Source organism: Ceratotherium simum, chromosome 9, assembly GCF_057802395.1.
Source record: "Ceratotherium simum simum isolate JZ-2026a chromosome 9, ASM5780239v1, whole genome shotgun sequence".
Lineage (NCBI taxonomy): Eukaryota > Metazoa > Chordata > Mammalia > Perissodactyla > Rhinocerotidae > Ceratotherium > Ceratotherium simum.
Genome location: NC_141908.1, coordinates 33,186,734 through 33,213,685, shown reverse-complemented (window position 1 = coordinate 33,213,685; position 26,952 = coordinate 33,186,734). Strand labels below are relative to the sequence as shown.

Below are 26,952 nucleotides of genomic sequence, written 5' to 3'. Positions count from 1 at the left end.
CCCTCATCTGGTAGCAGGACCCAGTAGTTTCCAGAAGTCCACTTCCCTAACCTTTGAGATTTCAAGTCTTCGGTAACATCCAGTGGCCAGGATTGAAACAGGCTTGGCAGGAAAGTCTAGGATGAGCCTTGGCAATCTTAGGCCAGTAGAAACATCCGGAGTGGATTTAGAAATTCCCAGTCTGGTTCCCTTCTAACATCCATGCTGGAGGGAAATGGAGAATAAGAATTCTTGGTTATCCAGTTGGCAACTATTGAGTATAATGAATACACGTAAGTACACACGAACTCACTCATTCCCCAAACAAATATTAATTCTCAAAAATGGTAGTGTTTAGATCCATGTTAAGCCAAAAAGTATTTCATGAAGCAAAACCTAATCTGCACAGACACCTGAATTATGCAGGGCAAATTCAGGCGAGATTTCTCCCTGACCCTGATTTTTTTCATCCTCCAGGTCCAGGGTAGATGAAAAAAGGATGACTCTCCTGCTTAAGAAATGCATCAGAAGCTGAATCCATTACACTGAAGGCTATAAAAATACCTAGAAGAAGGAGAAATGACCAGTTTCTGGTATGTTAGAACAGATCACATTCCTAATCAAGACATCCCTGCCTCACTTCCTTTTCTTTCAGTTTAAGGGAACCATCATTCAAGTTGGAGTGGGGTGCTGAGAGGAAAGTGTCATCTCTTTCAATGGCTTTGTTTTGCTCTTCTGGTGTAGGGAAATGTAGTCTTTGTTTGCTTATGGAATATTTGTAGACAGGCATTTGAAATATAAATACCAGCATAATTTTCATTTTGATAGCATGAATATTGTTTTTTATTTTCTTAATGTAAGCTGTTATTTAAAACCAACATACTTAGAGAGAGACTTTTTTTCCCTACCTTTATGTATAGGCTTCTCAATCAAGGCTAGAGGGTATTAGCACCATGCAAGTTCCTAACCACATGAATTATATATATATATATTAAATATATATTTAATATATATAAATAGAGTGCAGTGGGTCATTATCTAGTCTAATAGCAGCTTAGTTTTAAGAGTCGTCAGTTTTGTGGGTCTACACTAAAAATAGTGGAATTCTATTAGTGTTGAGTTTCTTAAACATTATATGTGTCTTTGAAGTAAGAGACAGGAAGGAAAACTTGAACTTCAAGAATATGTCAAAAAAATCATAGAGTCTGATTTTTAGAAGTAAACTCTCAAATTATCTAGAAACCATAAAGGAAACTGAGGGCCATAAAGATTAGATTCAGTGACTCCATTGCACATTATTTAAAAACAGTTATGGTGGGAAGAGAGCAGCAGTGTAGCAACAACCTTTTGCACTGCCAAGTCCTCAGTCAGTCAGTTTAGGAGAGATGAAGGGGAAAAAACAAAATAAAACAGCAGTAGCAAAAATTCACCAGCTAAAATCTTCCCCAAATTTGAATGCTGCCAAGGGATGTGAAGACAAGTGAATGATGCCCCAAACCATCTGAATCACAGACTATTGGGGTTGGGGTGGTTGTTGGTGTTCATCCAACTCCTATATTCTGAAGAGTAGGCTCAGAGCAATTGAGTGGCCTGCCCAATGTCCCTCAGTTTCTTGGTGGTAGTGTAGGATTAGAATTCAGGTCTTTGGAGTCTTCACCCCAGAATTCAGGTTTTCTAATTGCTGATTTCTAGACTTCTATGGAGGTGTTTTAGAAGCATTCCTACGGGATGAGGGAGAGGTTGAGCCTTTAGCACTGGGGCCCACTTTAATTAGCACATCTGGACTTTTAATTGTTTTAATTATTGGGGTTCTAAGATTTCACTTAAACAGGCTTTTACTATTTTAAAAAATGCTTGAAAACCTCTGTGCTATGGTATCTTTCTATTTATAGACTGCCAACAACTTATTTGGCTTGCAAACTGGGAATGTCTTTTTTGTGATTATTAATATGATTCTTGTAGTTATTCTTGTTTTGTTCAACAATACTCTAAATGATTAGACTCATAGACTTTGGCAGGTGATATAGTATATTTCTCTACAAATACAAGTTATAGTGCCAAGAATTTAGGCAAAAACCAAAACTGATTAATTACTTCTTGATTCTAACAAAAATCCATTAAAATGTTTACAGCGAATAGTTTTAACTTCTCATTAAACCTATGGGTAATTTTCTTTTAGTCTTTTCAGATTTTCTTTCAATTATAGACACCAGATTTTTCATCTTTTAAAATGAGCTCTTATTAATCAAGGATGAAGGATAATTTGTAGATATGAGGCAAAATCCAGACGTTGTGAACTAAGCAGGAATACAAAACCTATAAAGTTTGAAAAATGGTCATTGAACACAATATTCTTGGGATTCCCTATAGTTGACAAAGGATCTATTTGTGGATCAGCAATTATGAGTGATTTTTCTGTCATTATTCATAGAAGATAGAGCCCTTTAAGAGAATTGGAAACCAGAGGCAGGAGAGGGTGTGTGGGAATTTATGTTCAGCAAAGCCTTGAGCTTTTAGTTTAATTTTGAGGACTCAAGTTCTCATAACCATGCTCCTGGACTATAAAAGACTACAAAAGAAGAGGAAGGGAAGAAAAGGAGAAAAGAAGACATTATTACTCAGTTGTTTTCACTGTGTCTATGAAGGCGGAACATTTGCTTTCTATCAGTAAATCTTTCATTAATAAAGGAAGAGCATCTAGATTTTAAAATGCCATGAGATCTAAAATTAGAACTTTCTAGGCAGTGGTTATCAGTGCAATTTCAGCTTCAAAATTTATATTTAAAAATATATATATCAAATTCCAAAATGTCTAATAGAGGCATATATCCATTCCTAAAGACATTTGCATAGCCTACTTAAATGATCAGTTTTATCCAATAACTTCAACACTGGGCCTGAGATAAGAAAATATTAACAATTGATTATCAACACCTAGTTGCTAGATTTTGATTTTCCGTGTTATTAAGCAATACAATATCTAATTAACATTACTTGTGGAATTACCTATAGACATATTTATGGAATTTTGTGTTTAAATCTATTTAACTTAAGAAAAGATTTTGTAGTTGTACTTGGTGTATGTTCATGTACCACACATTCTATTAAAATATTTAGATTTGTTCTTCTTTCTAAGGCAACTTTTTTGGGGGAAGTGGGGAAGGGTCAGAAGATTTCTTAATGCAAAATTTACCATGGAAATCTTGAGAGATTTTACATGATTGAAGACAGGATCTTCATTCTGACAGTTTAATGCATTTTACATTATGATGGCATTGCATGCTTCACAGTTCCTGAAAAAAGAGCTTACATTAGGTCTCAAAGTAGCCTCTTTTTCTCCCTGCATTTCCTGATCTTTTTTTTTGCTCACATCAGATCCCAGAGGGGATCCATTTGTGGAGGGGAGATGATTTTGCCACTTGGGAAGGATACATGTGGTTCTCTGCCTTGAGTAAAATTAGTTACTTAGGAAAGAGTCCTGTACTGAAAGTGTTTTGTCCAGCCGTGGAATGGCCTAAAAGATTAGCCCCCTGACTACATCCTGGTTCATGGCTCCTTGTAGAAATTCCATGTGTAAGTGATTCTCCAATTTTCTTAATGTCGGGAGTGAGGAAATGGATGTTGACACAAGATTTCAATCTGCCCACCTCTCCCGTCTACTTACTTCCCCGGCATGTGAAAGAACACAGAGATATATTATGTATGTATGGCATACATCTGATTTTACCAGGGCCCCCCTAAACAATCTAACTTCTGGCCTGGACTCCTCCATTTATCTGTTGTGAATTTTGGATAAATAATTCAATACCTAAGTTTCAGTGTCCTTATCCTATCAGAGGATTCACAGCATCACTTATTAAGTTCTTGCCATATACTTAATTTATTTCAGTTCTTCAGTAATATTTACCTGAGAAATAAATATTACTAGTCCCATAATACTGATGAGAAACTAAGGCCCGGAGAAGTTAGTTGAATTGCCCACTGTCTTATAGCTGGTGAAGGACTTAGGTTACTTTTGAGCCCAGTTAATGCCCGACTTCAAAACTAATGCTGTTTCCATGATACCAGGGAGCTGCTAGAAGATATAGCTGCTGTGCCACTTATTGTTATGGAAAGTGCAGTGGGGTATTCTAAACTGCAGAATGCTGTAAAAAGACAAATCATTTTATTATTTATTAATTCGATCATAGTGTTGTTATTAATAATAATACTCGGACAGGACTAAACATCCAACGTATTTTGGTCTCAGGTTCCAGCCTCTTTGAGCTGCACAGATAGGCTTGTCTAAGAGGCACTCTGTGTCGTGTTACTCAATTTATTCAGAATTTTGGCAAACGCAATAGGTTTGAGAACAGCAGGCATTGATGTGTTTGACTTTGGCCGATAACCTCTTCTGGGATGGATTATGAAAAACAACGTTTTTAGTCCAAGCCAAATTATCTGTTTGAGAACTGGTGAGGAGAGATGGACATTGTCTGAGGCAGTCTTTTAACCCTCTGGAGAAATTATTTTAAACTGCTGGATAAATATTTCTAGGAAGTTGGGGAATTCTAATTATGATGTGAAAAGAAAAGCAGTGCAGTAACAATCTTAATGCAGTGCCAAAATCCTAAGTCAGCTTAGGAGAGCCGAAGGCCAAACTGATGATAGTTTAAAGGTTATAATAGAGTATGATAGAATTAGAGTATTTGGCTGTTGACCGATTGCGCTGCTGCCCCAAATCCCACATATTTCACATTTTCTCCCTGAACATAAATAACACGTGGAGCAGGAATTAAGTTTATTGTGGTAACTTCTGTTTTTTTTGACCCGGGGTAGCAAAGTTCATTGTGATTTGCATGGATTGCCTCTGCAGCTGTCTGTGTCAGAGCCCTGAAGAATTTGCACTAGTGTGATAAGACGAGGTTGGAACCGAGTGACCCAGCAGCTGCTCCCTCCCTTGGGATTTAGGGTGCTAGGCTCAAACCAGACTTCCTATTTGGGTAGGAGGAGTGGATGGACAGGGTTCAGAAAGACAGAACGTTATTGCCAAGCTCAAATTCCCCCTCCCTTAGGACACATTCCCACCTGCAGTGACAGTCCCTTCTTCTGACCTCCGAAGATACAAATTGTACATAACGCAGGAGAGGATGTTGTTGTTATTTTGTGTTTCTGTCTTTCCAATGAGATTTCTAGTAACAGGGTGAGCATTTCTCCTGTGTTTCTCACAGTGCTTAGTGCTGAGAGTACATAAGCATGTTTTAAAATCTTGGTTGTTTAATGAGTTACATAACACATTTTTCCTTCATAAATCACATTTGATCACGTTTGGAGCTAGAGTTTCAATTCTGTAAGTGATGTGCCAGCAATGACCCTTTGGAAAAAGAAATTTCTTTGCAAAAATCTTCACAGATATAATTGTAACTTTAAAGTTCCTACCTTAAATCAAATTAAGCCTAACAACAGTAGCTAGTAGATTTCCTTATTTAAACTAACAGGAATGCAATCTATATTATTCGTGGGTGAGGGATTCTAGAAAAAATTGACTGTACTTGAAAATAGATGATTGTTTAAATAATTTTTTTTTAGAAAAAGCTTTTAAAATTACAAAAACTAGTATTTGCCTGTTGTTAGGAAGAGTCTAAGCAATAGAGAAATGTTTATTACAAAGGGAAAATCCCTTCTCCACCTTCTTCTCCCATGTGATAGGTGGAATTTTAGCCCCATAACCTTCGTTCTCTGGTGTCACACCAGTGAATATGTTACCTTACATGGCAAAAGAGGCAAATGTAATTGAGGTCGCTAATCAGCTGACTTTAAGCTAGAGAGAGTACCCTGCCTTGTCCAGGTGGACCCAATGTAATCACATAGTCCTTAAAAGCAGAGCTTTCATACTTGAGGGCAGAGGAGGAAGTCAGCTGGCTTGATGATGGGGAAGGTTGTGCGCAAGAGGACCAGAGATCTCTAGGAGCTAATACCATTTCCCGGCTACCAGCCAGCGAAGAAATGAGAGCCTAAGTCCTAAAACTGCAAGGGACCAAGTCCAGGCAACAACTGGAATGAGCTTAGAAGTGTATTCATCCCCAGAGTCTCCAGAAAACAATGCAGCCCTGCCAACACCTTGATTTCATTCTTGGATATTCTAAGCAGGAGAAGCAACAGACTCAGGCCGTAGCTGGACTTCTGACCTACAAAACTGTGAGCTAATAAAATGGGTGTTGTTTTAAGCTGCTAAATTTGGAGTGATTTGTTATGGCAGCAACGGAAAAGGAATACACCCCACGTCCATTCCCTGGGAATTAATGGTTTGATGTGATCCTTCAGACCATTTAACCTATTGAAAGATTTCTGACTGAAGGTCTTAGTAGCACAATTAACCTTTATTACTGTTACCAACAAACCCTTGCCCAGCAAAGCTAGACTTCTGCCATGATAATGCTGAATGTTCACAATGTCCAATTCTGAATGCATGAATTTCACATTCTTAACTAGTCCCATCAATGAGAATTTGTACTATGTAAAACTTTAAAAATCAGATGCGAAGCTGCCTCATTTATAATTGTCTGCCATGGATATCTACGGTACATTTATTCCTTCTTTTATAAATGAGTATCTTGAGCCATTTTACTTCTATTCTGGATGTTTTCTGGCTTCCATGGTGACAGAAACTTTGACTTAAGACAATGGGCTTTCCATTAGGGACAGAATGATCAACATGGGACTCTCTGTTAGGGCTCAAGTAGCAATACAATGTTTCATGCAGTTCACTCCAGCTTTCTGCTCAAATTCCGGCTTTATTGAAGAATACCTAAGTAGATGACTAAAAGTATAGTTTTTTAGTAATGGGGAAAAGAGAATAAAATAAAGATGAGTTTACTAAAGTAGTCCTTAAACTTTGCTTTTGGCCTTGCCTTTGATTTGAGTGTGCAGAGAAAGATTCTCTGTTAAATTTAGGCAGCATTTCTGTGGTCATTAAACTAAAGTGGCTGTTGACCTGTTTGTTCATCCACCCGTGTGTTGCTACAGGGTTTATCACTACAGGTTAGTGCCCAGTGACTGACGGGCTGCACTTTGGACTCCATTTGACCTAATTGCAAGAGTAGCAGTAATGGAAATTTACCTAGTGGAGAGATACCATCTAGGGCTGAGATTCGGCAAAGGTATCAAAATGTTTCTCTGTTTTATGGCATTTTTAACTTTCTATTTTGCTCTTGTTAATATATCAGGTCATAAGGGGTAGAATAGGGTAGAAATACCTACTCTAAGGGTAATACAGACATATCTGGGCCTGCCTGGTGAGCTGGTAAGACAGGCCTGTTTGCATGAGGGGCGAGGAGGCTCTGGGAGAGAATGCAAGCTGAGGGAGAAAGGACTCAAGAGTGAAGACTTTGACCCAAAAAGAAAGACCGAGCTACCAGAGGGGAATGGAGATTCTGAGAAGAGAGGAGACCCCTCGGTTTGGCACCAAGGGCTCCATTTCCTCAGTGGCACTGCCTGCTGGAGCAACGCAGCTGCAGCCCTGGGCAGGAGAATGGTGTCATATGACAGTGCAGCAGTCTCTCTAGGAACTCCCAGAAATGCTGAGGAAGAAAGGAGACTTTTAAGAGTTTGAGATGTTTATCAGTGTGTGGGGCAAGAGCTGGTGAAGCTTGACCTCCATGTGACCTTGACCTGCAGGTGAGTGAGACCTGGGGAGACGTCATTGCATATTCTGGTAGCCAACCTCCAGGATGGCCTCCAATGATCCCTGCTGCCTGGTATTCATGCCCTTATGTAGTCCTTTCCCACATTAAATAGAGCTGATGTGTGAAACCAACAGGATATTTTGGAAATGGTGGTGTGTGACTTCCGAGGGTAGGCCATAAAGGACATTGCAGCTTCCACCTCTCCTTTCTTTCAGATCACTTGCTCTGGGGAGAGCAGCGTCCATGTTGTGAGGATGCTCAAGCAGCTCTATGGAGAAGCCCATCTGTCAAGGAATTGACAGCCATGTTAGTGAGCCATCATGGAAGCAGATCTTGCCCCTCTCTTCAAGCCTTCAGAAGACCATAGCCCCAGCCGACATCCTAACTTCAACCTCATGAGTGACCCTGGGTTAGAACAACCTAGCTAAGCCAATCCCAAATTCTTGACCCGCAAAAACTATGAGAAAATAAATATTTGTTGTTTTAAGCCACTAAGTTTTGGGGTAATTTGTTATACAGCAATAGCGCCATACATGCACATGCGTGCGCGCACACACACACACATTGTTATAGATGTGTAAATCCTATTCTCCAATACATTCTCAAATACTAATTCTTTGAGGGCAGCATCTACATATGATTCATATTTTTATTCTGCACAGTTCTAAACATAGTGCCTAACGCATTCTTCTCAATACATAGATTTTTAAAAGAAAAAGAATGAGTTGGCTTGGACAAATCTCAAATTTCCCAATCCCTTTTAAATAATATCTAAACTAAATTAAAATGTTTCATCATGGTAACTATTGCTGCCAGAAGAATCTTGTCAGTGATGGATAGGCATCTGCTGGAGTGGAGTGGAGCTTGGACAGATAGAAGGAGAGGTGAAGAAGGAAAACAAGGCAGGGATTTTCCTTCATTTATGTCTCTCACTTGTTTCTACTGCTCTTGTAGCTTTAGTTACAGCTCTCTAGTCATGAGATCAAGATGACTAGGGATCAAGGGACTAGGGGTGGCATGGGATCAAGATTGTGGTTGAGGTGAAAATAAAACGAGCAAAGATAGATAGCTGGATGGATGGATAGATGGATGGATGGATGGCTAGATAGGTAGGTAGATAGATAGATATCCAGATATAGACAAAAATATCTTTTGCTCCCTGCCATAATCTGTAGTCTTCTTTACCAGTAGCACACTGGTGATGAGATGTTTTGAGCTTTCTCTCTAGAAATCTTGTTAATGTTTATCTCTCTCTTGGTGGATGTATTCATCTACCAGTTTCATAGCACTCATAACTTTGACAGGACCTTTCTGAAACTGACATTTAACATGATGTTTTTATAATTCCTGGGGAACCATGAGAGATCAGAATGAAAATAATTATTATTTATTATGCACTCACTTTGTTCTTGGAATTAAATAACTACAAATGCCTTACCATCATTTTATTAATAAGGAAGCTGACGTCTGGAGTTGTTCTGAGCTTGCACACAGTGGGTTAAAGGATGAGTTGTGATTAGAACCCAGACTTTTTAACTCCTAAGCCCAATATCTTACAGAGAGGCCATTTTGAAGCTTCTTTTCTTCTTTTTCTTCTAATATGCAACATCAATTATATGCATATGCAAGAAGAGAAAGTCAGTGCTAGGCCTTTTACATTATCTTTTTCTAGTATGTAACATCAATTATGTTTATTTTAAAGAAGAAAAATGCTGTGCTAGGCTTATTAAATATTGGAGGTCATTTAGAAATGTTTTTGTATTGGAAAAACGAGATGCAGGAAGTGAGTGCATCTAATTTTCCCTAATGTGATCTGATATATTGTAAATGTCACTAATAGACCCCAGTTCTTCATCATCATCATTATGTTAATGATGATGATGATGATAAGATAATAGCAATAATGATAATAGATATAATAGAAAGAATCCCAGTCTGAGCTTAATCAGTGTTTATCCATGTATTTAGACATGTCTGGAATGTCTGGTGGAAGGGGGTGTCTCTTTACTTGAGAGACCATGAGTCTCCAGGGAAAGAACACACCTGAAGGAAGACAAATGGGATAAACAAAATTGGTTCAAACGTGATGGGCTAAGAGAGAAAGGGAAGGTGACATTGGATGCCACCTGGTATGTTATTCTCAGGCTGAGGTGGCTGCGATATGGGAGGTGACTAATTCAACAAGCCTGTGTACCTGTGCTCTCTGAATGCCAGCAGATGTGCAGAGAACAGTGGCTCTGGTGCTGGCAGCTCCTGCAGGAACAGGAAATGGCCTTCTCCTCAGGAACCTTAGTGCCGGGAGAGCAGGCACTGGTGACTGCTGCACAGATTTGTGGGGATTAGCAGTGGCACTGGCATCTTTAGTTGATGTCTGCAGCAGCAGTGGTGTCATCAGTGGACATCAGCAGGACAGCTGACACTAAGGCAACGGCCACAGCAAGCTGGAGAAAGTGGCTGTTGTAAGCGCCTCTTACTTTCTCTCACATCTTCCTTACTTCCATGGAAAAGTAAGACTGCTGCCTGGGGACCCCATGACCATTTGGGGTGAATTTGAGGGTAAATAGCAACTCTAAAATTGGAAAGGGGTGATAAAATTAGAGAAATAATGGTTTTTTGACTCTTAGTGCGATGCTGTTTTTAATCAAGTCAGTGTGGACCTATTGTAGGAAGTCATTATTAGAGAACTCATCATCACAAACCACTCTATCTCTGGATAGTCTCCATCCAGGAATGTCAAGTTGGCTACTGAAAGTGCATTCATCTCAAAAGACCTCAATCATTAAAATCATTGCAGTATAAGTAATGCAAATGAAAACAGCAATCTGATACTTATTTCCTGTCAATTCAATAGGTATGTTTTAAACCTGGTAATATTGCTGGTTATAATTGTGTAGGATAATCTATTTCTTGCCCCTTGGCATGATGATGTTTCTCTTCCAAGCTCTTGCTTTCCAGGTAAGGCCTGAATGGGTCTCCTGATATAATAATAATAACAATGTCCCAATCTCGAGGTCCAAATCACATCCCTCCGAGATCAGTGAGGGTAAATGTACCATAAGATGCTGAGTAAAAGATATCACATTCAACCTCTGTTTAGCTGCAATTAGAGTGAGAATATGATTTGTGCGGTGGAGCAGGATGAGCCTTCCTGCTCCGGGTGATGTTCCTCAGGGGCCATCAGCTGAATCTGTCGAGCGCCACCTGAAATCCAGAACTAAATGCTGATCTCAAGGAGCACAACTGGCCTTGGATCAGCAGGATCTGTCTATGTACTGCCCACACCAGTGGTGGCGACAGCATGGCCCATTAGGTGTGGTGACATGAGGTTTCCATGACTTCCTGAGGAGAGGTGGCCTCTCCAATGTAATAAGTGAGAGCACAGGCTTTGCTACCAAACTATTCTGGCTCAAAATCCCAACCCTGCCACGTATGAGCTACGTGACCTGGGCAAATGGGAAAATCACTTACCTGCTCTTCGCTTCAGTTTCCTCTTCTCTAAAATCAGAATATTTATATTACCTACCTCATAAGATTGTTATAAAGATTGAGTGAATTAACATAGATTAAGCTCTTAGAACCTTGCCTGTTTCATTGTAAGCATCTAATAAATGTTATTTTGATACTATTTGAATCATTATTCATCGGCCTGTTTAGCCTGAGCTGATACTGATGAAAACTACATCTCAGGAGGGGAGGGTCATTACAGCTCTTAGGATTTCAACAGCAGGAATTCGTGAATATTCTCATGCGGGGCCTTTAATTAATGGGTCAAGTCCAACAATTTACAGTTTCTATGTCTCTTCTTTTCTTTGTGAAATTTCCAAGAGGAAGTAAAATGGCCTAGCTTGGATCAAATGTCCACCCTTAGCTTAAATGGCTTTGGCCAGGATCATTGAGCAGAGACATGAAAACCGGACCCATCCCTGTGGGGCCCATCTCTGTGGGACCAGTCTCAGAGAAATCATGGTGAGCTGGTGGCTACTCCATCCATATCTGTTAAAATAGGCCCAGAAACAGACACAGATAGTCTGTGTCTCTGTGAATGTGTGTGTGTGGTGTGCACACATGTGTGTGAATTGTCAAACAATACAGACAAGCATCGGTAACTGACATAATGTATCATTTAATAAAACTACTGATCAGATCAAAAACTTGCACGGTCTTTCTGAACAGCAATTTCTTAATTCTTAGCAATACCTTACACTTTTGCATATATTTTGACCTAATTATTTTACTTCTAGAAATTTATTCTTAAGAAAACAAAATTTATTGTAAAAGATTATTATAAAGATACTGTTATGAAGATATTCATCAGAATATATTTACAATAGAAACATGGAAAGAACAAAAATATTCAACTATAAGGTAATGGTTGAATAGATGTTTGTACAGCTATGGAATGTTTATTCTCAACAGTCATTGAAAATGTTGTAGAAGAACATTTAATAATATGTAAATTTTGTTCACAATATATTATTAAGTAAAAGAGCATGTTACAAAGTGGTATGTGGTATGATTCCATTTTTGTATGAAACAATAAAGGACGTGTGCATAGAAATAAAACGTTAAGAAATGTAACAAAACGTCAGTAGTGACCATCTTGGAGTAGTGAGAGTACAAGTCATTTTTATGTTCTTTTTTCTTATCAGAATTTTCAACTTTTATTCAATAATAATGTTCTCCTTTTGTAATAAGAAAAAAATGCATAGAGTAATTTAATGTGCATCTGCGAGCCACCAGATTTGGCTGTAAGATTTCTAGCAGCTACCACAAAGACAAGAACAATACCAGGTCCCTGTTTCACTGTGCCTGTAAAAGAAAAACGGATCCAATTGCCTCGGGGGAAACACAGCTCTTTCCAGCACTAAGACCTATGAGAAATTTATCCTAATGGTCCTCTTAAAGAGGTCACTGCGTAATATAAGAAACAATGCATTTGACGGCATCCTTAGAGTAAATATAGTCCTGAGTCTTACAGGGCTCTTTTTCATATTGTCCGTCAACATGTGCCGATGAGAGATTGTTAAAGCACATCCAGAAAAAAGCAGTTTAACAAGGAAACCAATATGATGCCATCCAATTATGTAATTTGCTTATCGAGCTTAATCTAGTACAGATTTTTGAATAGCTAAAGGAATAGGTAGATTGCATATTTTTCAACCCTCTCCTGAAGAACAAAGAATTCAAGGTTGTTTTCCCTGACAAGTAGCAGGGGTCTGCCATTTGATCTTGTCCGTTAACATGTATAACTTTCTCCTCTGTCAGTTAGCTGAGCAAAATCTGTGAGAAGAGGAACTACCACCACCTCTTTATGAAAGTTAGGAGCCTGACAAGGGGACATGTCTAACTGCAGGCTCTGGGCAAAGCACGGTCAAGAGAAATCCGCAGAATGTAAATTTTGAACCACTTTAGCTCATAGACAAACAGAAAGACAAATCAGGCCCAAATATTTTCTCATAGAACACTGCCACAATCCATGTGGCCTAGATGGTTTTAGAAGAAGGAACAACCAAATACTCACCTTCTTTACTGAGATTAAACAGAACAACATAGTAACAGCTATATTAAGAATCCACAGAACACTGACACGAGCAATATAATTTCTTGGTGTATAGTTCAAGACAAAATGATTGTATATCTGGTATAAAAGAAATGTGTGCTGGGGGCCGGCCCAGTGGTGCAGCAGTTAAGTGAGCGCGCTCCACTTTGGCGGCCCAGGGTTTGCAGGTTTGGATCCCTGGCCCACACTGAGGCACCGCTTGTCAAGCCATACTGTGGCAGCAACCCATATAGAGTAGAGGAAGACGGGCATGGACGTTAGCCCAGGGCCGATCTTCCTCAGCAAAAAAGAGGAGGATTGGCATCGGATGTTAGCTCAGGACTGATCTTCCTCACAAGAAAAAAAAAGAAAAAGAAGAAATGTGTGCTGGGACCGGCCCAGTGGTGTAGTGGTTAAGTTTGTGCGCTCCGCTTTGGTGGCCCGGGTTTCATGGGTTTGGATCCTGGGCATGGACCTATGCACTGCTTATGGGAGCCATGCTGTGGCAGGCGTCCCACATATAAAAAAAAAAGTAAAGGGAGATGGGCACAGATGTTAGCCCAGGACCAATCTTCCTCAGCAAAAAAATAAAGAAAGAAATAAATAAAAGAAATGTGTGCTTAGGTAACTAAGTTGAATTAATTGATTTTGGGTCAATTAGAAAACAGACAACATTTATAAAAAATGACTATCTGTTTCAAAATGGTTTATTTATAGTCCTTCTTTTTGGTATTAATTACTTAGTTGCTATGGTGGCCATTAAGATGATTTCTAGTTCCTCACCATAACACCATGTTGTCTATAGCAAAGAGAATACTTATGTCTCTGTGACCTTATGGTGTTGGTAGAGGGGGTGTATGTTATAACCATTAGGGAGATACCACGTGGTGTATTTCCCATCTCTCTTTTTCTGCCATTCAAAGACTGATTTATATTACACAGAGAATTCTGTGCCATTTCCTGACCAAAAAGATAAACTCCCAGTGAAGTGGATTCTAAACTGTTTCTCATCTCTCCATCAGTTTTAAACAAATGAGAGGCATAAGTGCCTTCCGATTTTTCCCACGGTCAAAAGAATATAATGGGGAGAATATGGCATCATCCCTCAGTAGTGGTTTTTATTCTCTATATGTCTGTCCTCACTGCTTATCAATTAAGTGTTGTAATTGTGTCTGTTGCAGAAATAAAAAGGCTTGCAGTATTGATTGATTGAGCATATGAACCGTGAACTACAGCAACGCTTGAAAACTCAGGAATTTCTCCGTGATAATTATGGTTAAAATGCTTAAGTGATACCAGGTGTATTAAAAATCCAGACGTTGGACAAGGCAATCTGGCACAGGACAGTCAGAGGCCCCTTGATCATTTGAGGAGTTGCATATTTTCTGTCAGCTTCACTTACATTTTATTCATGGAGAGGGTGAGAGCTGGTAGGGATGGATTTGAATTAGAATTTGGCAAACGACACTTGTTTAAAATACATGAGTATAAGCCTCCTATCACACCACCTATTGAGACTTGCCTGGTTACTGCAACAGGTTACTTATTGGTCTCCCTGTTTCTTATCCTGCTCTCTTGCCAACTAGCCTCTGCACTAAAGCCACAATGCAAATTATGATTATCTATCTGTGTCTTACTATGTTCCCCAGGCTAATATCTGAACTCCTTCATGTGTACAAGGCCTGTCATGACCTGGTCTCTGCTTACGTCTCAGCCTCACTTCCGAGTGTAGGTGCCACTCTGCCCATCCTCATGCTCCCCTCATGATGCTTTGAAACTGCAGTGCCGTCTCTTCTCTGGCATTTTCATGACCTATTTCTCTACCCATAGCAATCACCACCACCCAGCCTATTCTCCTGACTACATGCTTGCATATTAGTCTTCATCAGGGTTCTCTGATGCTGAAATCTGGGTTAGGAGCCCTCCCTGTGTCTCATACACCAGCCCAAGAGCCCTCTGCCTCCTGTGGAACCATGGTCATTGCATTTTTGGTAGTTCTCCCTGCCTACAAGAAGTTCCTCGAGGACAGCTACCAAGTCGACTTTGTTTATAGTTATATTCCCAGTACCTGCTTCAGTGCCTGGCATATATTTGTGGCCAATTCAATGACTATTCAGCAGAAAGCCATCAGAAGCACAAAGACAAACAAGACACTGTTCCTGGCCACAGGAACATGATGTGAGACCTACGCATGGCAGGTAATATATGTAGAATGAGATCATGCAACAGAGTGCTCTGGGGATTCAGAGAAGGGAGAAAGTACAGCCGTGGGCATTAGAAAGGGCTTCCAGGCAAAGGAGATTTTCAAGTTGGGCTTTGAGTGGCTTAAGCTATTTTGTATGGGGAGGGAACACATTTGAGGACATAGAAAATGAAGGCAAGGCAGATAGCTAGAGAAAGCAGCTGTGTTTGGAGAGAAATGACGTATAGTTCAGTCTGACTGGAATGTAGGATTGGTGAAGGGATTTTTGGAGAATGTGCTGGAAAAGCAGGTCACACCAGATTGTGGAGGCCAAGAAAGCCGGCTCACAAAGAACCTGGACTGCAAGCAGAGTCGACGGCACAATATATTGTAAAAGATTAAATGTTAATAGAGGAAGATAAAAGAATGTGGTCTTTGTTCACACTATTGTGTCCTTCACCATCACTTTTAGGGGCATGTATGGGTATAAGCACCATTCTTGTTTTAATAGGAAGACTTAAAAAATGTTTATTATGGAAACATAAGAGAGAAAACATGAAGTTTTGTGTTTCTGCTGGAGTCACGCCTATATTGCTGAGTCGGTGCTTTTTTTTTTTAATTTTTTATTCTTGTTTTTAAAATATTTTTATTTATTTATTTGTTTTTGTGAGGAAGATTAGCCCAGAGCTAACATCCATGCCAATCCTCCTCTTTTTGCTGAGGAAGCCTGGCCCTGGGCTAACATCCGTGCCCATCTTCCTCCACTTTATACGGGACGCCGCCACAGCATGGCTTGATAAGCAGTGCATCAGTGCGCGCCCGGGATCCGAACCTGGGCCGCCAGCAGTGGAGCGTGTGCACTTAACCGTTACACCATGGGGCCGGCCCTCTTGGTGCATTTTAAATGAATCCTCTCTAGAATGAGGTAGGATATAAACAAGTAAAATAATTCAGATTATGCAATTACTGAATAATAAAGGTAAACATAGCTAGAAAGCTTGTGTTGCTAGTTTTTATAGTTAATTCTTGACAGTGGAGTCGTGGCCACTGAGCTTCTCTATTTAATTCTGTCACAGCCAGCTTCTTCCTAGAGACCTGCTATGAGTTTGAAACTCTTCACCTGAAGACAGATGCAGGGTGGAGAGTTTGGGTAAGATCCAGAGAAAAGCAATAAAAATGATTAATAGCTTAGAAAATAAGACCTCAGAAGGATGTTTAAAGAAGTTGAGACTCTTAATCAATAGCAAAAGAATGGCTTAAATAGCTTGAATCACAGTGCAGGTGTTTCTTCTTCATCATCACAGTGAATACATGGTGAAGTGGGCTTAACTCACAGCAAGCAAATTCATATTAGACCAAACAGGAAAAAATACCCACAAATACTAACATCGGTTTAACACTTAGAGGTACAGAATGAAGTTATGAATCGTCCATTAAGAATAGATAGTGGTTGCCAGGGGCTGGGGGGAGGGAGAAATGGGGAGGTGTTGGTCAAAGGATACAAACATCCAGTTATAAGATGAATAAGTTCTGGAGATGTAATGTACAGCATAGTGATTGTAGTCAACCATACTGTTTTACAAACTTCAAAGTTGCTAAGAGAGTAGATCTTAAATGTTCTCACCACAAAAAAGAAATGGTAATTATGTGACATGATAGAAATGTTAGCTAACACTGTGGTGGTAATCGTTTTGTAATATATAAGTGTATCACATCAATAGGTTGTATACCTGAAGCTTACATAGTGTTATATGTCAATTATATCTCAATAAACCTGGGGACAAAGAACAATAGAGTGGATACCTGTCTGGGATGTTTTAGACAAAGTAATGAAGAATTTCTGCGTTGCCATTGATTCTTCTATCAAGGTTTGTTGTTGTTGTTACTGTTGTTTAATAACATAAGTCTCTTACACATTTGTTATGTGTTGCAATTTGGGTTCTCTGGAAGCAGATGCTGAGGCAGTGAGAAGTGTAAAATATTTATTGGGGGGTAAACCTGTGAATGGGAAGGAGAGGAAACAAGGTTGGGCAGGGGGTGCTGTCGGTCTGCCGTGCCAACCTGGTGAAGCCTCTACCAGCCCACGGGAGCTCAGGAGCACAGCTTGTCCACTAGAAGGATGCCACATTGGATGGAAATCGCCGGGCCTCGTATCACTGCTTTGTTTAGTCATTGGCTGGAAGCTGTTACTAGAAGCACATGCTCTTGGCTACCACTGTCTGTCTCAGTCATTGGCCAGAGGCCACCACACAAATGGTGTGACCTCGGCTGGAAAGCCGAAGCAGACTCTGAAGAACTAACAGCTGGAGGCCGTGAGCTAACCACACTCCTCACAGCTGGGCAGCGAGTCCTTTTTGGAAGGGGGATCTGAGTGGCACATCTCTGTGTCTGCCACATTATGAATAACACACTTCTCTTTGACTGCAATTAAATAAATATAAAATAGCCAGCTTTCTATGTGCAAACGCAATCTCCAAATTATTATTGAAATTTTCGTTCTCTTTTTTGACCCAGAGTTACATGAAGTAGCCAAACACAACTAAGTACGGTTTCTCAGATTTACCTAATGAAAGACCTCAACCTAAGAGTAACAGTAGGCCTTCAAAATCAAACATTTTACCCATATTATTTATAACCTTCACAACAACCTTGCAAGATATGGACGATGATTCAATTTTTCAGTTGAGGAAGCTATAGGTCACATTGCTTCGATTTTCTAGGTCATGCGACTAGTAAGTGGCATAGCTGAGATGTTAGATGTTTGTAGTATTCTAAAGGCACTTTGCATTGTACCAGGGTGACTGATGCGAAAAATTACAAAAAGGAATATGATTGCCTGGCTTGTATTTTGTCAAAATAATTCAATTCTTATGTACTCTGATCCAGATTCTGGAGATGTTTGATATAGTCTTTATTGCATTAAAATAAAATATTATGGCTTTTGGCATACATTCAACAGGGTGGAATTAACTTTTGCCTGGATTCTTCGTAATGCTTGGGTTGCTGTTTCCCATATATGTATTTATGTTAACTCACCACCTTTGCTGAGAGAGTTATGACTCCTTTCCATAGGACCTTGGGGTTTATAGATTCTCTCTTTATTTATAGCTTTATATATCATTCACCTAATCTATTTAAAAAATAAAATAATATCATAGTCAAAATATAAAGTTTAATAAGACTATGATGTCAACTAAAGGAATTTCTGAATATAAAAAATAATCCTCCCACCTATATCTTTTTCAGTATTTTATACACAAGAACATGTGGCAAACATCTCAGTAATAATACTTCCCTAACTTTTCAACTGATGAAGTTGATCTCCCTCTTTTATTTAGAGGTCACTAGGATCAGCTGCATAATCAAACATCTACTTCTAAGGTTAGAAAAGTGCTATTATGTCTTGCTTAGATATTTATTGACGGGTAAATTCAGCACCAGGGCACTTCATCAACTCACAATTCATTCAGATTTTGTGAGAATTAGCCTCAGACTAGGCTAAAATTTGTTTTATTAAATAAAGTATTCATCTGAGCAAGTTGGGGAGAATAGGCTATTTATCTAAAAGAACAAATGTTTCTGAAGAAATTTAACATGTTAAGTTGCTTTGCTAGTGATGCAACTAAACAGCAGCCATTTTTTTATTAAGATGGAGAGACTATCTGTGAGATAGTAGAAGATATATATATTGGTCTCTGTCCCAGATTCCTGGCACAGTGCTCCTAAAACCCTTGTCATTTCCTAAGTGATAAGAGCACTGGGAGCATCTTTTGTTCTAATATTTGGTCTTTGACCCTGTTTCCCAGCACAGAGCTCCTAAATCTTTTGGAATTTTCTGGGTCATAGGACTGTCTTTTGTTCTAATAAGATGACTCTCGGTGGGGTCCTGGATGGGGGCTGGTCACCAGAAAAGCCAAGCCATGATTAGAAGCTTGGAATTTCAGCCCTACCTCCCATCCTCTAGAGAAGGATGAGGGGCTGGAAATGGCATTATTAATTGATCATGCCTACATGAGGAAGCCTCCATAAAATCCCAGTAGTATGTTGTGAGGGTTCAGAGAGCTTCCAGATGGATGAACACATCCACATGCTGGAGGGTGACACACCTCAGCTCTACAGGGACAGAAGCTTCCGTGCTTGGGACCCTACCAGACCTCATCCTATAGATTTCTTCATCTGGCTGTTCACCTGTATCCTTTATCATACCCTTCAATAAACTGGCAAATGTTAAGTAAGTTTTTCCCTGAGTTCTGTGAGCTGTTCTAGCAAATAATGGAATCCAAGGGAAAGGAGGTCTTGGGAATCTCTGAAACGTAGCCAAGTTGGACAGAAGTTGTGAGTAACCTGGGGACTTATTATTTGTGATTGGCATCTCAGTTGGGGCGCAGTCTTGTGGGACTGAGCCCTTAACCTGTGGGGTCTGACGCTATCTCCAAGTAGACAGTGTCAGAATTGAGTTAAATTGTAGGACGCCCAGCTGGTGTTGCCGAATTGCTTGGTGTGGGAAAACTCCTCACACATCTGGTGTCAGAAGTGTTGTGAGTGTGATTTAGTGTGAGATAAAGGAGAAACACAGGAGGAAGAGTGAGTTTTTCCCAATTCACTATCCCATATCTATTTAGTTTAATTCCACCTTAGGAGGTGCTGATTTTTATAACATTATTTGTCCCTGAAATAGTTTCCAAAAACCACTATAGTGTGTGTGTGTGTGTGTGTGTGTGTGTGTGTGAATATATGTGTAGGCAATCCAGTATACTGTTATTATATTGATTTCCCCTCGTCCTTGGAGCCAATGAAAACTAGAGATGAAGCCTGTACAACATTCTCTTGGTGCATCGACTATAGTTAATGCACTCTGTCACCTCTTTAGTGAGTTGAATAGGGGTCCCAATAAGATAAGGTAGCCCTGGTACCTGAAAATGTGACTTTATTTGGAAACACGGTCTGTGCAGATGTTATTAAGTTAAAGATCTTGAAACGAGATTATCCTGGTTTTAGGGCAGGCCCTAAATCCAATGACTGGTGCTTTATAAGAGAAAGGAGGGGCTGGCCTGGTGGTGTAGTGGTTAAGTTCGTGTACTCCGCTTCGGCGGCCCAGGGTTCACAGGTTCGAATCCCTGGCGTGGACCGATGCACCACTCATCAAGCCATGCTGTGGAGGCATCCCACATATAAAGGAGAGGAAGATGGGCACAGATGTTAGCCCAGGGCCAATCTTCCTCAGCAAAAAAATAAAACAAGAGAAAGGTGAGGGAGCTTTGAAACACAGAGGAGAAGTCCAAGTGAAGAGAGAGGCAGAGATTGGAATGATGTGTCTACAAGCCAAGGATTGCCAACAGCCACCAAGCAGCTAGGAGAGAGGAATGGAATGGATTCTCCCTCAGAGTCTCCAGAAAAAAACAACACTGCTAACACCTTGATTTCAGACTTTTGGCCTCCAGAACTGTGAGTAAATAAGTTTCTGTTGTTTTAAGCTACCAAGTTTGTGGTAATTTGTTACAGTGGCCCTAGAAAACAAGTATATCCTCTCACTGTAACCCTCTGTTCTGAGTGTATTAGGTCAGAGAGACCATCAGATAGGAGGGCCAACACTTATGTTTGTGAGGTCATCTTTCCATATGTTTCTCTTTGTCCCACATACTTCCAATATTTCCCTACTAAAAACACAGAAAGTGGGAAATTAGGATATCTTCTGCCTGGGCGGAGGCATTTCAGGAACTCCCCTTTGTAAGGAAAGTTCAACGTGTGTACTTAACTCTGCTTTCTGATATTCATTCATTCATTGTGAACTACCAAATCTCAGTAATGTTATCTGTGAAGTTCAGAGTGCAAAGTCACCATGACATAGAAATAAACCAGCACAGGAATGACTAAGAGTGAGAGTCCCCTGGTGCCTCATTTCCTGGGTTTTGGAAGCTTCATTGAGCTCAGGCAGCCCATGAATCTTGAGCCGCTGCCACAGAAATGGCAGTGAAACCAGGGCGACCTGGTCCAGGAGAATCTTTCTGAAAGAGACTGTTCTGTGTACTGTGATGTGGCCTCTCTGCCATTTAGGCTGTGCTGACAAATAGTGTTGACTAAAATGACTGAGAAAACACAAGTGTTGATGCTGGATCTGCCAGAAAACAAAAAGAAAAACAAGAGTACCACCTGAATGTTAAAATACAAGTTTTATAGTGGCTTTGGGTACTTTCAAGGAAATGTTTGAGGAACTACAGGGTAAAGATCAGCAGACCCCTGGGGACTAGTGGGATCCTTTCGTGTTAGGATCCTTTCGTGTCAGCGTCTTTGCAGTCTGTGAGCACTGATCCACAACTACGTGAGACGTAGCCATAAAAAATTATGCTGAAACATTTGTCATGATCTGAGGGGATTTGAAGGGAAGAGAAGGGTGACTCCCAATGCAAATGTGTGTCCAGGTGATCCTGTGACCTTGGGACCATGTAGCTTGCTGAGGAGTGCTGATAGCACTCCAGTTTCCAGAATCATACAGCCCACAGGACAATGGACATTTGCAAACTGTGGTGAAGGGTTGGCACAAGGGTAAATTCTCCACGAGTTCTCTTCAGTTCCACCATCATTGGGGAGCAAAGATCTCCCTCGATGCCCTTGTCTCCATCCTGAGTAACAGAATCCTCTACTCTCTGTCCAGGGGGCTTACAAGTGTCCAGCGCTCCTGAAAGGCAGTTTGCTCACAGGTGACGAAAGAATGGGCTGTGGGAGTGGACGGCTCTCCTCTCTCCAGGACAGCCATGGTTCAGAGAGAGACCCTTTCACTCTGCTCTGTGAGAGAGATGGTTCACCTTCTCCCTTCCCTGTCCACAACTACAGACTGTTCTCCTTCTGGCAAAGTTGCTATTTGGCTTTCTTTCTCCCTTTCCTCCAGGCCCAGTCTTTTCTAGACAATTCGTGGAAAAAACCAACTCTGCAGCTTTACCTCCCACGGATATCACAATAACTTCCTGACTCCCTCTCCTGCCTGCTCCACACTCTGTTTTGTGTGGATCTGAATTTCTGACCTGGGTGGGGTGAAGCTCTGGTGAAGTCTCTTCTCCTGGAGAGTAGGTCTTTGTTGTGGAGAATAGTCTGGGTGTGTTTCATAGTGGTTACCTTTCCCCTCCGCTTGCCAGAGCCATGTGGAGATCTTTCTTAGCTCTTCCCTGTGAGAACCTGGGGGGCTCCTGAAAGGAAAAGCCGAAAATGTCTGAGGGTCTCCCTAAGCCATTGGGAGTTAGTCACTGTGACACTAGTCCATACTCTGCTTCTAGCAATTTGTCAAAATTTCTAGTTAGCTGTTCCTACCAGTTTATGACTCTTGTGGCTTTTGCTCCAGGCAAGCAGATCTTGGCTGTGATCTCTACGTTCTCCTGCATCCCCAGAGTTCAGGGCTGCCCTTTGCCCTGTGACCTCAGTTCTCTGCCAGGTTCAGGAAAAGTTGTTGATTTTCAGTTTGTTCCACATTTTTCTTGTGATTAGGATGAGAGTGATGACTTCTAAACTCTTTACATTCAGAGCTGAGATTGGAAGTCTATCCACAGCCTATTTTGAACATAACAGCCTGAGAAATTCCTGTAACATACAAGATAGGTCAAGTTGCTCCTCTGCTTGCAGCCTCTCTTGGAGCAAAACTCAAAGTCCTTCCATTGGCTCGGAAGACCTCCATGATCTGCCCACTCTCTGACCCACGCATCGACCACTTCTGCTCTTATTCTTGCTCTTCCTCTCTGCTCCAACTGCCTTGGTCTCCTAGATGTCCCTTGAACATGTAAGCAGGCTCCCACCGCAGGGCACTTGCACTTGCTTGGAATAATTCTTTCCCCAGATGTCCACTGTACAAAAGTCGCAGATACCTTGCAAGGCCTTCTCTGACCGCCCTAATTAATATAACAGCCCCACAGTCCACTCTCACACCTCGTTTCCTCACTCCTTTCCAGCTTTATTTATTTCCATAGCACTTTTCACCACATGACATACTTCATACAGTATTTTTCTAATTTTTTATGTTTATTGTCTTTCTCTCTTCCTAGAGGTAAACTTCATGAGATCAGGAATTTTGCTTATTTTATTCCTTGCTCTATAGACCAGTGATGTAATGAAATTACTAATTCGGGATTATCAATTGGTGTTAAAACCATATAACGAGTGGCTGATGGTGAATGAAACACTTGTATAATGCCAAAGTAACACTACACAGATTACTTTCAGGTTGCAAAGGGAAAAATATTATTATTAAATAGAGAAATCATACATCTCAACAACAAAGAAACAAACAACCCAATTAAAAAATGGGCAAAAGATCTGAACAGACATTTTTCCATGGAAGATATACAGATGGCCAACAGGCACATGAAAAGATGTTCAATATCACTAATTATTAGGGAAATGCAAGTGAAAAATACAATGAGATATCACCTCATGCCCTTCAGAATGGCTATAATTAATAAGACGAAATAATAAGTGTTATTCTTGTTGGAGAATTGTTGAAGAGGATGCGGACAAAAGGGAACTCTCACATGCTGCTGGTGGGAGTGAAAACTGGTGCAGCCACTATGGAAAACAGTATGGAGATTCCTCAAAATATTAAGAGTAGAACTACCATATGATCCGGCTATTCCACTGCTGGGTATTTATCCAAAGAACATGAAAACATGAACGCATAAAGATACATGCACCCCTATGTTCATTGCAGCGTTATTCACAACAGCCAAGACTTGGAAACAACCTAAGTGCCCATCAAGGGATGAATGGATAAAGAAGATGTGGTATATATACACAATGGAAAACTACTCAACTATGAAAAATAGATGAAATCTTGCCATTTGCAACAACATGGATGGACCTTGAGGGTATTATGCTAAGTGAGATAAGTCAGACGGAGAAAGTCAAAAACTGTATGATCTCACTCATAAGTAGAAGATAAAAGTGACAACAACAGCAACAAACAAACAAATACATAGATACAGAGATTAGATTGGTGGCTAGCAGAGGGGCGGGGTGGGAGGGAGGATGGTGAAAGAGGTGATAGGGAATGTGTGTATGGTGACGGATGGTAATTAGTCTTTGGGTGGTGAACACGATATAGTCTATAAAGAAACTGAAATATAATGATGTATTCCTGAAATAAAATAAAATAAATAGAGAAATCAAACTGTTACCACCCTAATCCGGTGGTTAATCTTAGTGTCATTAATGGTGGGTCAATCAGATATTACATGTTTTCTTAGGTGATGCAAAATGAAGTTGGTAACATCACTTAATATTATTCAGCCAAACATGCTTAACTTGAATCCATAGAGCCTGTAGAACTAGCTCTCAGTTTATGAAATAAGGAACAAGATAAATTCATCATGAAGAAGAAACTAGACAAATTCAGAAGGTGGTACGTCCTCCACAATAATGGGTCAGGGTCATTAAAAAAAAGGGTCTATTCTAAATGAAAAGAGACATAAGGAATAAAACAACTAAGTGCAATGTATGGGTTTGGATTGGCTGTGATTTGTGCAAATCAATCTTAACATGGATATTTAGGTCCATGAGGAGAATCTAAGTTCTAATACGAAGTGGGATGAACATTTTCTGAAATAAAGATGGTGAATGTGAACTGGAAAGGCAGCTTTCAAAAGAATATGTAGAGTATGATCTCATTTTGGTAAAAATATACAATGTTTCAGTGTTCAGTAAAACAAATAGTGATAAAAAGTATATAGTGTGATATTAAAGAATAAATATACACATGCAGATTTTTTTTAAAAAAATGAGGCACTTAGCTCACAGATTTCTTTGAATTTTTGTTTCTGGATGGGAGGAAGGAAGATTGCCCTAGGCGTGCAAGTGAGAAAAGGAGGAGAGTACACAGACCAAACTGCTTCGTATTTCCAGACATATACACCTGCCACACGCATAAAGGTAGACGTTTGTTATGGTCAGTTTGAATAGCTGTTGGCACAGAATGTTTTATAATTGCATGCCTTTAAGTACATAAAATTTATGGATTTGTTTAATTCAAACTGGCCTTCTCCTAATTGATTTAAATTAGCGAATTTTATCAAATCATACCAAACCTAGTCCCATTTGTTCATTATGTAAGGTTTAAAAAATCTATAAATTTCTTCTTTAATCTTTTTTTGGGTTTTTTATTTTTTGCGGGGAAAAATTTGCCCTGAGCTAACATCTGTTGCCAGTTTTCCTCTTTTTTTTTTTTCTCCCCAAAGCTCCAGTACATGATTGTATATCATAGTTGTAAGTCCTTCTAGTTCTTCCATGTGAGCCACTGCCACAGCATGGCAACTGACGGGTGGTGTGGTTCCGTGACCAGGAAATGAACCCAGGCCACTGAAGCGGTGAGTGCTGAACTTTAACCACTAGGCCGTCAGGGCTGGCTCTAATCTGTTTTTTTAATTTAAATGACTCTGCCTTGGAAGACAGAATCTCTATTATTTGATCTAGAGTTTTTGACTCAATATTTTTCTTTCTTCCCTCCCTACCTGCCTCCTTCTCTCCCTCCCTTTTTTCCCTTTCTTCTTTCGTTTCATCTATCCATTCTCTTCCTTCTGCCCTTCTCCCCTTTTCTCCCTCTCTTTCTTTTCACCACCCACTAATGCCATATTCATTTCAGTTTTTTCTTTAAGGAAAAATTTAAGAGTTTTCTGATCTCTCTAGTCTCATTCTTATGTGGTTCTCTTCAGAGAGAAGCAGTATCTAGTTTTGTTGTTTTTCTGCTATGCATAAATTTATACTTTTATATAAATACAAACTGAATATTTCACTGTTCAGTAAAGCATAAATTTCTGTGAATTGTTTCCATAAACAATGTCACATTTTTGCATGTTTTTAAACTTTGCGTGTATTATATCATATTATGCTAATGCTTTGCAACTTTCATTTTTTGTCAATATTATGTTTTGAGATTTATCCATGTGACTACAAGTAGGTAGATTTAGTCTGTTCATTTTAGCTACTGCATAGTGTTACATTTTATCAATATATAAAAATATATCCATTTAAAATTTAAATAGATTTGGGTTCCTATTGTTTTGTTTTCATTAACAATGTTGAAATTAACATTTAAAAAATTTCTTCTTGTATGCGTGTTAGAGAGTTTCTCTAAAATATATACACAGAAGGGGAAATGCTAGTTAGGCAATGTGCATCTTCAACTTTGCTAGACATTGCCAAATTGTGTTTCAAAGCAGATGTTCCAATTCTATCAGCAATAAATCAGAACTCCTGTTGTTTAACATCTGGCCAAAAATAGGTATTTTCAGACTTTGAAAATTAGTTAAGTTGATAAATGTGAAAGGATATCTCATTGTTTTAATTTTATTTTCCTTATTACTAGTAAGGCTAAAAATCTTTTCGTATATGAAGTGACCATTGGATTTCCTATTTTGTGACTTGTGTATTTTTCTGTTGGGTTATTGATTTCTATGCAGTTTTTATATGTTCTGACTACTAATTCTTTTGTTTGTTACATGTGTTGCAAATATTTTCCCCCAGTCTGAGGCTTGCTTTTTCACTATTTGTGTTGTGTTTTGTTGTAAAAAAAAAACCCATTAATTTTAATATAGTGAATTTATTAATCTTTCATT

The 26,952-nt window shown here is 39.7% G+C and overlaps 1 long non-coding RNA gene across 1 annotated transcript; it reads left to right on the top strand.

The window, feature by feature from the left end:
• The first annotated feature begins 462 nt into the window (after positions 1–462).
• LOC147916259 (uncharacterized) lies at positions 463–8,054 on the top strand. The gene is made up of 3 exons (XR_015553099.1): positions 463–572; positions 6,985–7,118; positions 7,859–8,054. It is a non-coding gene; the product is annotated as an uncharacterized LOC147916259 (long non-coding RNA).
• Positions 8,055–26,952: the final 18,898 nt, after the last annotated feature.